Source organism: Triticum dicoccoides, chromosome 7A (assembly GCF_002162155.2).
Source record: "Triticum dicoccoides isolate Atlit2015 ecotype Zavitan chromosome 7A, WEW_v2.0, whole genome shotgun sequence".
Classification (NCBI taxonomy): Eukaryota; Viridiplantae; Streptophyta; class Magnoliopsida; order Poales; family Poaceae; genus Triticum; species Triticum dicoccoides.
The window spans coordinates 350,174,562-350,186,150 of record NC_041392.1 but is presented as its reverse complement, the minus strand read 5'-3'; positions in this window follow the sequence as shown (position 1 = coordinate 350,186,150).

Below are 11,589 nucleotides of genomic sequence, written 5' to 3'. Positions count from 1 at the left end.
TATCAAAAGAGGCTACAATTGATCCCCTATACTTGTGGGTTATCAAGACCTTTTTCTGGCACCGTTGCCGGGGAGTTATAGCGTGGGGTGAATATTCTCGTGTGTGATTGTTTGCTTTATCACTAAGTAACTTTTTTTCTGTTCTTAGTTGTTCTTTATCTCTAGTTATGGATTAGGAACACGAAATACCAAAAAAATTAGGTGTACTTGCTGCTCATGGAGATGAGGAACCTCCTAAAACCCTCGATGCTCATTATGTGATAGATATTATGTACTACTTTGGTAATCCTGAGAAAACCCCATTCAATTATGTTATGGGAGACACGTTGGATCAATGTGAATACTTTAGGGATTATTGCTTGACTCAAAAGGGGAAACTATTATGGGATCAAATTCATATGTTGCATTGGTATGCTCGGCAACTTTGCTTGAGATATGATTATACTTGTTGCTCTAGGATGAAGGCTCCACACCTTCCCTTTTCATGCAAATTTAATGATGATAAAACCTTGGCTTCTTATGCTAGAGGTATATATGACTACTATGATGTGGAACAAATAGAAGAATTTCTTGCTTTTATGGGTGCTCATGAAATTGAATCTATGTTCAAAGAATATGAAAATCTTTATGATGCTGTCTACAGACCTAAAAATTTAGCTATCCTTAAATATTGTTATGAGAATTATGAATACAATTCCGATATTTATGCGTTTATTGAGAAAGTCTCCGCTGTCCTAGAAGAGATTAATATTTTGCAGGAACCTATGGAAGAAGAAATTGATGAAACTGTGAGCTTATTGGATGAAAAAGATGAGGGGGAGAGAGAAGAACAAAAGGAGGAAGAGCGGATTGATCACCCGTGCCCACCTTCTAATGAGAGTAACTCTTCAACTCATACATTGTTTAATTTCCCTTCATGCTTACCGAAGGATGAACGCTATGATAATTGCTATGATCCCGTTGATTCTTTTGAAATATCCCTTTTTGATGATGCTTGCTATGCTTGTGGCCAAGATGCTAATATGAATTATGCTTATGGAGATGAACTTGCTATAGTTCCTTATGTTAAACACGAAATTCTTGCTATTGCACCCACACATGATAGTCCTACTATCTTTTTGAATCCAAACTACACTATATCGGAGAAGTTTTTGCTTATTAAGGATTATATTGATGGGTTGCCTTTTACTGTTGCACATGATGATTTTGATAGATATAATATGCATGTGCTTGCTGCTCCTACTTGCAATTATTATGAGAGAGGAACTACATCCCCGCCTCTCTATGTTTCCAATATGATAAAATTGTAAGAAATTGTTTATACTATGCATTGGCCTTTACTTTGTGTGCATGAATTGTTCTTTTATGACATGCCGGTGCATAGGAAGAGAGTTAGACTTCATTGTTACATGATATATGTTACTTTGTGTTCACTACTAAATAACAAATCATTGTTAATTAAAATTGGCTTTGATATACCTTGGGATCCGGGTGGATTCACTACTTGAGCACTATATGCCTAGCTTAATGGCTTTAAATAAAGCGCTGCCAGGGAGACAACCAAGTTTTAGAGAGTCATTTATTTATGTTGAGTGCTTTTATAAAGTTTAAAAACAAAAAAATAAAGAGGGGAACCCAAAACTTTTTCTAAAAGGAAAGTGAAAGTGAGAGAGACAAGCATTGTTGAAGTGGGAGCTAGCCTTGAACTTTGTTCATGCTCGCGGAAACTTTGTGAATCTTGATTACAGAAACTTTTCAACAAAAATAATTATCCCCTTGTACAATTCCTTTGTATTATAAAAATAATGTGCCAAGGTTTGCCTTTAGGATGTTTACTTTGCTTATTGGTTTGTACGGTGCAGGACAGAAACTTTTGCTGTAGCGCGTGATTTTACATTTTTTTACTGGAACGTCAAATGGTTCTGATTATTTTTGCACTGTCTTTATATACATTTTTTTTATTTTTCCTAATTTTGGTAGAATGTTTCAAGTATCAGAAGTATGGTGAATGTTCAGATTATTACAGACTGTTCTATTTTAGACATATTCTATTTTTGATGCATAGTTTGCTTGTTTTGATGAAACTATCGATTTATATCAGTGGATTAAGCCATGAAAAAGTTATATTACAGTAGACACAATGCAAAAACAAATATGAATTGGTCTGCAACAATACTTAGAGTAGTGATTTGCTTTATTATACTAACGGATCTTACCGAGTTTTCTGTTGAAGTTTTGTGTGGATGAAGTGTTCGATGATCGAGGAGGTCTCGATGTGAGAAGAAGGAAGAGAGGCAAGAGCTCAAGATTGGGGATGTCTGAGGCACCCCAAGTAAATTTTCAAGGATACTCAAGCGTCTAAGCTTGGGGATGCCCCGGAGGCATCCCCTCTTTCTTCAATAAGTATCGGTATGTTTTCGGATTCGTTTCATTCATGTGATATGTGCAATCTTGGAACATCTTTTGCGTTTAGTTTTCATTTTTATTTTATGCACCATGATTGTATGAGATAGTCCTTGGTTTATTTATAGAATGCTCTATGGACTTCACTTATATCTTTTGAGTATGGCTTTATAGAATGCTTCATGTGCTTCGCTTATATCATTTGAAGTTTGGATTGCCTGTTTCTCTTTACATAGAAAACCGTCATTTGTAGAATGCTATTTTGCTTCACTTATAGTTGTTAGAGAACGTGCATATCTTTTTTAGAAAGAATTAAACTCTCTTGCTTCACTTATATCTATTTAGAGAGATGAAAGGAATTGGTCATTCACATGGTTAGTCATAAAATCCTACATAAAACTTGTAGATCACTTAATATGATATGTTTGATTCCTTGCAATAGTTTTGTGATATAAAGATGGTGATATTAGAGTCATGCTAGTGGCTAGTTGTGGATTAGTAGAAATACTTGTGTTGAGGTTTGTGATTCCCATAGCATGCACGTATGGTGAACCTTTATGTAACGAAGTCGGAGCATGAGGTATTCATTGATTGTCTTCCTTATGAGTGGCGGTCGGGGACGAGCGATGGTCTTTTCATACCAATCTATCCCCTAGCGGCATGCTGTAGGAAATATGCCCTAGAGGCAATAATAAAGTTATTATTTATTTCCTTATATCATGATAAATGTTTATTATTCATGCTAGAATTGTATTAACCGGAAACATAATACTTGTGTGAATACATAGACAAACAAAGTGTCACTAGTATGCCTCTACTTCACTAGCTCGTTAATCGAAGATGGTTATGTTTCCTAACCATAGACATGAGTTATCATTTGATTAATGAGATCACATCATTAGGAGAATGATGTGATTGACATGACCCATTCCATTAGCTTAGCACCCGATCGTTTAGTATGTTGCTATTGCTTTCTTCATGACTTATACATGTTCCTATGACTATGAGATTATGCACCTCCCGTTTACCGGAGGAACACTTTGTGTGCTACCAAATGTCACAACGTAACTGGTGATTATAAAGGTGCTCTACAGGTGTCTCCAAAGGTACATGTTGGGTTGGCGTATTTCGAGATTAGGATTTGTCACTCCGATTGTCGGAGAGGTATCTCTGGGACCTCTCGGTAATGCACATCACTTAAGCCTTGCAAGCAATGCAACTAATAAGTTAGTTTCAAGATGATGTATTATAGAACGAGTAAAGAGACTTGCCGGTAATGAAATTGAACTAGGTATTGAGATACCAACGACCGAATCTCGGGCAAGTAACATACCGATGACAAAGGGAACAAACGTATGTTGTTATGCGGTCTGACCGATAAAGATCTTCGTAGAATATGTAGGAGCCAATATGAGCATCTAGGTTCCGCTATTGGTTATTGACTGGAGACGTGCCTCGGTCATGTCTACATTGTTCTCGAACCCGTAGGGTCCGCACGCTTAACATTACGATGACAGTTTCATTATGAGTTTATATATTTTGATGTACTGAAGGTTGTTCGGACTCCCGGATGTGATCACGGACTTGACGAGGAGTCTTGAAATGGTCGAGACATAAAGATCGATATATTGGACGACTATATTTGGACACCGGAAAGGTTCCAGGTGAGATTGGGACAATATCGGATCACCGGGAGGTTATCGGAACCCCCAGGAGGTATATGGGCCTTATTGGGCCTTAGTGGAAAGGAGGGGAAAGGAGCAAGGGAGGGGGCGCGCCCCCCCAAGCCCAATCCGAATTGGGAGGGGCCCCCCTTTCCTTCCTCCCTCCTTCCTCTTCCTTCCCTCTCCTACTCCTAATAGGAAAAAGGGAGTCCTACTCCCTATGGGAGTTGGACTCCCCCTTAGGGCGCGCCACCCTCCTTGGCCGGCCCCCTCCTCCACTCCTTTATATACGGGGGCAGGGGGCACCCCATAGACACAACAATTGATCATTGATCTCTTAGCCGTGTGTGGTGCCCCCCTCCACCATAATCCTCGATAATATTGTAGCGGTGCTTAGGCGAAGCCCTGCGACGGTAGAACATCAAGATCGTCACCATGCCGTCGTGCTGACGGAACTCATCCCCGACACTTTGCTGGATCAGAGTCCGGGGATCGTCATCGAGCTGAACGTGTGCTAGAACTCGGAGGTGTTGTAGTTTCGGTGTTTGATCGGTCGGGTCGTGAAGACGTACGACTACATCAACCGCGTTGTGCTAATGCTTCCGCTTCCAGTCTATGAGGGTACATAGACAACACTCTTCCCTCTCATTGCTACACATCACCATGATCTTGCGTGTGCGTAGGATTTTTTTTGAAATTAATACGTTCCCCAACAGTGGCATCCGAGCCTAGGTTTTATGCGTTGATGTTATGCACGAGTAGAACACAAGTGAGTTGTGGGCGATATAAGTCATACTGCTTACCAGCATGTCATACTTTGGTTCGGCGGTATTGTTGGATGAAGCGGCCAGGACCGACATTACGCGTACGCTTACGCGAAACTGGTTCTACCGACATGCTTTGCACACAGGTGGCTGGCGAGTGTGGATACGCCTGGTCCTTGCGAAGGTTAAAACAACACCAACTTGACAAACTATCGTTGTGGTTTTGATGCGTAGGTAAGAACAGTTCTTGCTAAGCCCGTAGCAGCCACGTAAAACTTGCAACAACAAAGTAGAGGACGTCTAACTTGTTTTTGCAGGGCATGTTGTGATGTGATATGGTCAAGACATGATGCTAAATTTTATTGTATGAGAAGATCATGTTTTGTAACCGAGTTATCGGCAACTGGCAGGAGCCATATGGTTGTCGCTTTATTGTATGCAATGCAATCGCGCTGTAATGCTTTACTTTATCACTAAGCGGTAGCGATAGTCATGGAAGCATAAGATTGGCGAGACGACAACGATGCTATGATGGAGATCAAGGTGTCGCGCCGGTGACGATGGTGATCATGACGATGCTTCGGAGATGGAGATCACAAGCACAAGATGATGATGGCCATATCATATCACTTATATTGATTGCATGTGATGTTTATCTTTTATGCATCTTATCTTGCTTTGATTGACGGTAGCATTATAAGATGGTCTCTCACTAAATTTCAAGATAAAAGTGTTCTCCATGAGTATGCACCATTGCCAAAGTTCTCGTGCCCAGACACCACGTGATGATCGAGTGTGATAAGCTCTACGTCCATCTACAACGGGTGCAAGCCAGTTTTGCACACGCAGAATACTCAGGTTAAACTTGACGAGCCTGGCATATGCAGATATGGCCTCGGAACACTGAGATTGAAAGGTCGAGCGTGAATCATATAGTAGATATGATCAACATAGTGATGTTCACCATTGAAAACTACTCCATTTCACGTGATGATCGGTTATGGTTTAGTTGATTTGGATCACGTGATCACTTAGAAGATTAGAGGGATGTCTTTCTAAGTGGGAGTTCTTAAGTAATATGATTAATTGAACTTAAATTTATCATGAACTTAGTACCTGATAGTATCTTGCTTGTTTATGTTTGATTGTAGATAGATGGCCTGTGCTGTTGTTCCGTTGAATTTTAATGCGTTCCTTGAGATAGCAAGGTTGAAAGATGATGGTAGCAATTATACGGACTGGGTCCGTAACTTGAGGATTATCCTCATTGCTGCACAAAAGAATTACGTCCTGGAAGCACCGCTGGGTGCCAGTCCTGCTGCTGGAGCAACACCAAATGTTATGAACATCTGGCAGAGCAAAGCTGATGACTACTCGATAGTTCAGTGTGCCATGCTTTACGGCTTAGAATCAGGACTTCAACGACGTTTTGAACGTCATGGAGCATATGAGATGTTCCAGGAGTTGAAGTTAATATTTCAAGCAAATGCCCGGATTGAGAGATATGAAGTCTCCAATAAGTTCTATAGCTGCAAGATGGAGGAGAACAGTTCTGTCAGTGAGCATATACTCAAAATGACTGGGTATAATAATCACTTAATTCAACTGGGAGTTAATCTTCTGGATGATTGTGTCATTGACAGAATTCTCTAATCACTTCCACCTAGCTACAAGAGCTTCGTGATGAACTATAATATGCAAGGGATGAATAAGACAATTCCCGAGGTCTTCGCAATGCTAAAAGCTGCGGAGGTAGAAATCAAGAAGGAGCATCAAGTGTTGATGGTCAATAGGACCACTAGTTTCAAGAAAAAGAGCAAGGGGAAGAAGAAGGGGAACTTCAAGAAGAACAGCAAGCAAGTTGCTGCTCAGGAGAAGAAACCCAAGTCTGGACCTAAGCCTGAAACTGAGTGCTTCTACTGCAAGCAGACTGGTCACTGGAAGCGGAACTGCCCCAAGTATTTGGCGGATAAGAAGGATGGCAAGATGAACAAAGGTATATGTGATATACATGTTATTGATGTGTACCTTACTAGAGCTCGCAGTAGCACCTGGGTATTTGATACTGGTTCTGTTGCTAATATTTGCAACTCGAAACAGGGACTACGGATTAAGCGAACACTGGCAAAGGATGAGGTGATGATGCGCGTGGGAAATGGTTCCAAAGTCGATGTGATTGCGGCCGGCACGCTACCTCTACATCTACCATCGGGATTAGTATTAGACCTAAATAATTGTTATTTGGTGCCAGCGTTGAGCATGAACATTATATCTGGATCTTGTTTGATGCGAGACGGTTATTCATTTAAATCAGAGAATAATGGTTGTTCTATTTATATGAGTAATATATTTTATGGTCATGCACCCTTGAAGAGTGGTCTATTTTTGATGAATCTCGATAGTAGTGATACACATATTCATAATGTTGAAGCCAAAAGATGCAGAGTTGACAATGATAGTGCAACTTATTTGTGGCACTGCCGTTTAGGTCATATCGGTGTAAAGCGCATGAAGAAACTCCATACTGATGGACTTTTAGAACCACTTGATTATGAATCACTTGGTACTTGTGAACCATGCCTCATGGGCAAGATGACTAAAATGTCGTTCTCCGGTACTATGGAGAGAGCAACAGATTTGTTGGAAATCATACATACAGATGTATGTGGTCCAATGAATGTTGAAGCTCGTGGCGGATATCGTTATTTTCTCACCTTCACAGATGATTTAAGCAGATATGGGTATATCTACTTAATGAAACATAAGTATGAAACATTTGAAAAGTTCAAAGAATTTCAGAATGAAGTTGAAAATCATCGTAACAAGAAAATAAAGTTTCTACGATCTGATCATGGAGGAGAATATTTGAGTTACGAGTTTTGTTTACATTTGAAACAATGCGGAATAGTTTCACAACTCACGCCACCCGGAACACCACAGCGTAATGGTGTGTCCGAACGTCGTAATCGTACTTTACTAGATATGGTGCGATCTATGATGTCTCTTACAGATTTACCACTATCGTTTTGGGGTTATGCTTTAGAGACGGCCGCATTCACGTTAAATAGGGCACCATCAAAATCCATTGAGATGACACCTTATGAACTATGGTTTGGCAAGAAACCAAAGTTGTCATTTCTGGAAGTTTGGGGCTGCGATGCTTATGTGAAAAAGCTTCAACCTGATAAGCTCGAACCCAAATCAGAGAAATGTGTCTTCATAGGATACCCGAAGGAGACTGTTGGGTACACCTTCTATCACAGATCCGAAGGCAAGACATTTGTTGCTAAGAATGGATCCTTTCTAGAGAAGGTGTTTCTCTCGAAAGAAGTGAGTGGGAGGAAAGTAGAACTTGATGAGGTAACTGTACCCGCTCCCTTATTGGAAAGTAGTACATCACAAAAACCGGTTTCTGTGACACCTACACCAATTAGTGAGGAAGCTAATGATGATGATCATGAAACTTCAGAACAAGTTACTACTGAACCTCATAGATCAACCAGAGTAAGATCCGCACCAGAGTGGTACGGTAATCCTGTTCTGGAAGTCATGCTACTAGATCATGATGAACCTACGAACTATGAAGAAGCGATGATGAGCCCAGATTCCGCAAAATGGCTTGAAGCCATGAAATCTGAGATGGGATCCATGTATGAGAACAAAGTGTGGACTTTGGTTGACTTGCCCAATGATCGGCAAGCAATTGAGAATAAATGGATCTTCAAGAAGAAGACTGACGCTAACGGTAATGTTACTGTCTACAAAGCTCGACTTGTCGCAAAAGGTTTTCACCAAGTTCAAGGGATTGACTACAATGAGACCTTCTCACCCGTAGCGATGCTTAAGTCTGTCCGAATCATGTTAGCAATTGCCGCATTTTATGATTATGAAATTTGGCAGATGGATGTCAAAACTGCATTCCTGAATGGATTTCTGGAAGAAGAGTTGTATATGATGCAGCCGGAAGGTTTTGTCGATCCAAAGGGAGCTAACAAAGTGTGCAAGCTCCAGCGATCCATTTATGGACTGGTGCAAGCATCTCGGAGTTGGAATAAACGCTTTGATAGTGTGATCAAAGCATTTGCTTTTATACAGACTTTTGGAGAAGCCTGTATTTACAAGAAAGTGAGTGGGAGCTCTGTAGCATTTCTGATATTATATGTGGATGACATATTACTAATCGGAAATGATATAGAATTTCTGGATAGCATAAAGGGATACTTGAATAAGAGTTTTTCAATGAAAGACCTCGGTGAAGCTTCTTACATATTGGGTATTAAGATCTATAGAGATAGATCAAGACGCTTAATTGGACTTTCACAAAGCACATACCTTGACAAAGTTTTGAAGAAGTTCAAAATGGATCAAGCAAAGAAAGGATTCTTGCCTGTGTTACAAGGTGTGAAGTTGAGTAAGACTCAATGCCCGACCACTGCAGAAGATACAGAGAAAATGAAAGATGTTCCCTATGCTTCAGCCATAGGCTCTATCATGTATGCAATGCTGTGTACCAGACCTGATGTGTGCCTTGCTATAAGTCTAGCAGGGAGGTACCAAAGTAATCCAGGAGTGGATCACTGGACAGCGGTCAAGAACATCCTGAAATACCTGAAAAGGACTAAGGATATGTTTCTCGTATATGGAGGTGACAAAGAGCTCATCGTAAATGGTTACGTTGATGCAAGCTTTGACACTGATCCAGACGATTCTAAATCGCAAACCGGATACGTATTTACATTAAACGGTGGAGCTGTCAGTTGGTGCAGTTCTAAACAAAGCGTTGTGGCGGGATCTACATGTGAAGCGGAGTACATAGCTGCTTCGGAAGCAGCAAATGAAGGAGTCTGGATGAAGGAGTTCATATCCGATCTAGGTGTCATACCTAGTGCATCGGGTCCAATGAAAATCTTTTGTGACAAAACTGGTGCAATTGCCTTGGCAAAGGAATCCAGATTTCACAAGAGAACCAAGCACATCAAGAGACGCTTCAATTCCATCCGGGATCTAGTCCAGGTGGGAGACATAGAGATTTGCAAGATACATACGGATCTGAATGTAGCAGACCCATTGACTAAGCCTCTTCCACGAGCAAAACATGATCAGCACCAAGGCTCCATGGGTGTTAGAATCATTACTGTGTAATCTAGATTATTGACTCTAGTGCAAGTGGGAGACTATAGGAAATATGCCCTAGAGGCAATAATAAAGTTATTATTTATTTCCTTATATCATGATAAATGTTTATTATTCATGCTAGAATTGTATTAACCGGAAACATAATACTTGTGTGAATACATAGACAAACAAAGTGTCACTAGTATGCCTCTACTTGACTAGCTCGTTAATCAAAGATGGTTATGTTTCCTAACCATAGACATGAGTTGTCATTTGATTAACGAGATCACATCATTAGGAGAATGATGTGATTGACATGGCCCATTCCATTAGCTTAGCACCCGATCGTTTAGTATGTTGCTATTGCTTTCTTCATGACTTATACATGTTCCTATGACTATGAGATTATGCAACCCCCGTTTACCGGAGGAACACTTTGTGTGCTACCAAACGTCACAACGTAACTGGGTGATTATAAAGGTGCTCTACAGGTGTCTCCAAAGGTACATGTTGGGTTGGCGTATTTCAAGATTAGGATTTTTCACTCTGATTGTCAGAGAGGTATCTCTGGGCCCTCTCGGTAATGCACATCACTTAAGCCTTGCAAGCAATGCAACTAATAAGTTAGTTGCAAGATGATGTATTATAGAACGAGTAAAGAGACTTGCCGTTAACGAAATTGAACTAGGTATTGAGATACCGACGATCGAATCTCGGGCAAGTAACATACCGATGACAAAGGGAACAAACGTATGTTGTTATGCGGTCTGACCGATAAAGATCTTTGTAGAATATGTAGGAGCCAATATGAGCATCCAGGTTCCGCTATTGGTTATTGAATGGAGATGTGTCTCGGTCATGTCTACATTGTTCTCGAACCCATAGGGTCCGCACGCTTAACGTTACGATGATAGTTTCATTATGAGTTTATATATTTTGATGTACCAAAGGTTGTTCGGAGTCCCGGATGTGATCACAGACTTGACGAGGAGTCTCGAAATGGTCGAGACATAAAGATCGGTATATTGGACGACTATATTTGGACACTGGAAAGGTTCCGGGTGAGATTGGGACAATACCGGATCACCGGGAGGTTATCGGAACCCCCGGGAGGTATATGGGCCTTATTAGGCCTTAGTGGAAAGGAGGGGAAAGGAGCAAGGGAGGGGGCGCCCCCCCAAGCCCAATCCGAATTGGGAGGGGGGCTGGCCCCCCCTTTCCTTCCTCCCTCCTTCCTCTTCCTTCCCTCTCCTACTCCTAATAGGAAAAAGGGAGTCCTACTCCCTGTGGGAGTTGGACTCCCCCTTAGGGCGCGCCACCCTCCTTTGCCGGCCCCCTCCTCCACTCCTTTATATACGGGGGCAGGGGGGCACCCCATAGACACAACAATTGATCATTGATCTCTTAGCCGTGTGCGGTGCCCCCCTCCACCATAATCCTCGATAATATTGTAGCGGTGCTTAGGCGAAGCCCTGTGACGGTAGAACATCAAGATCGTCACCACGCCGTCGTGCTGACGGAACTCATCCCCGACACTTTGCTCGATCGGAGTCCGGGATCGTCATCGAGCTGAACGTGTGCTAGAACTCGGAGGTGCCGTAGTTTCGGTGCTTGATCGGTCGGGCCGTGAAGACGTACAACTA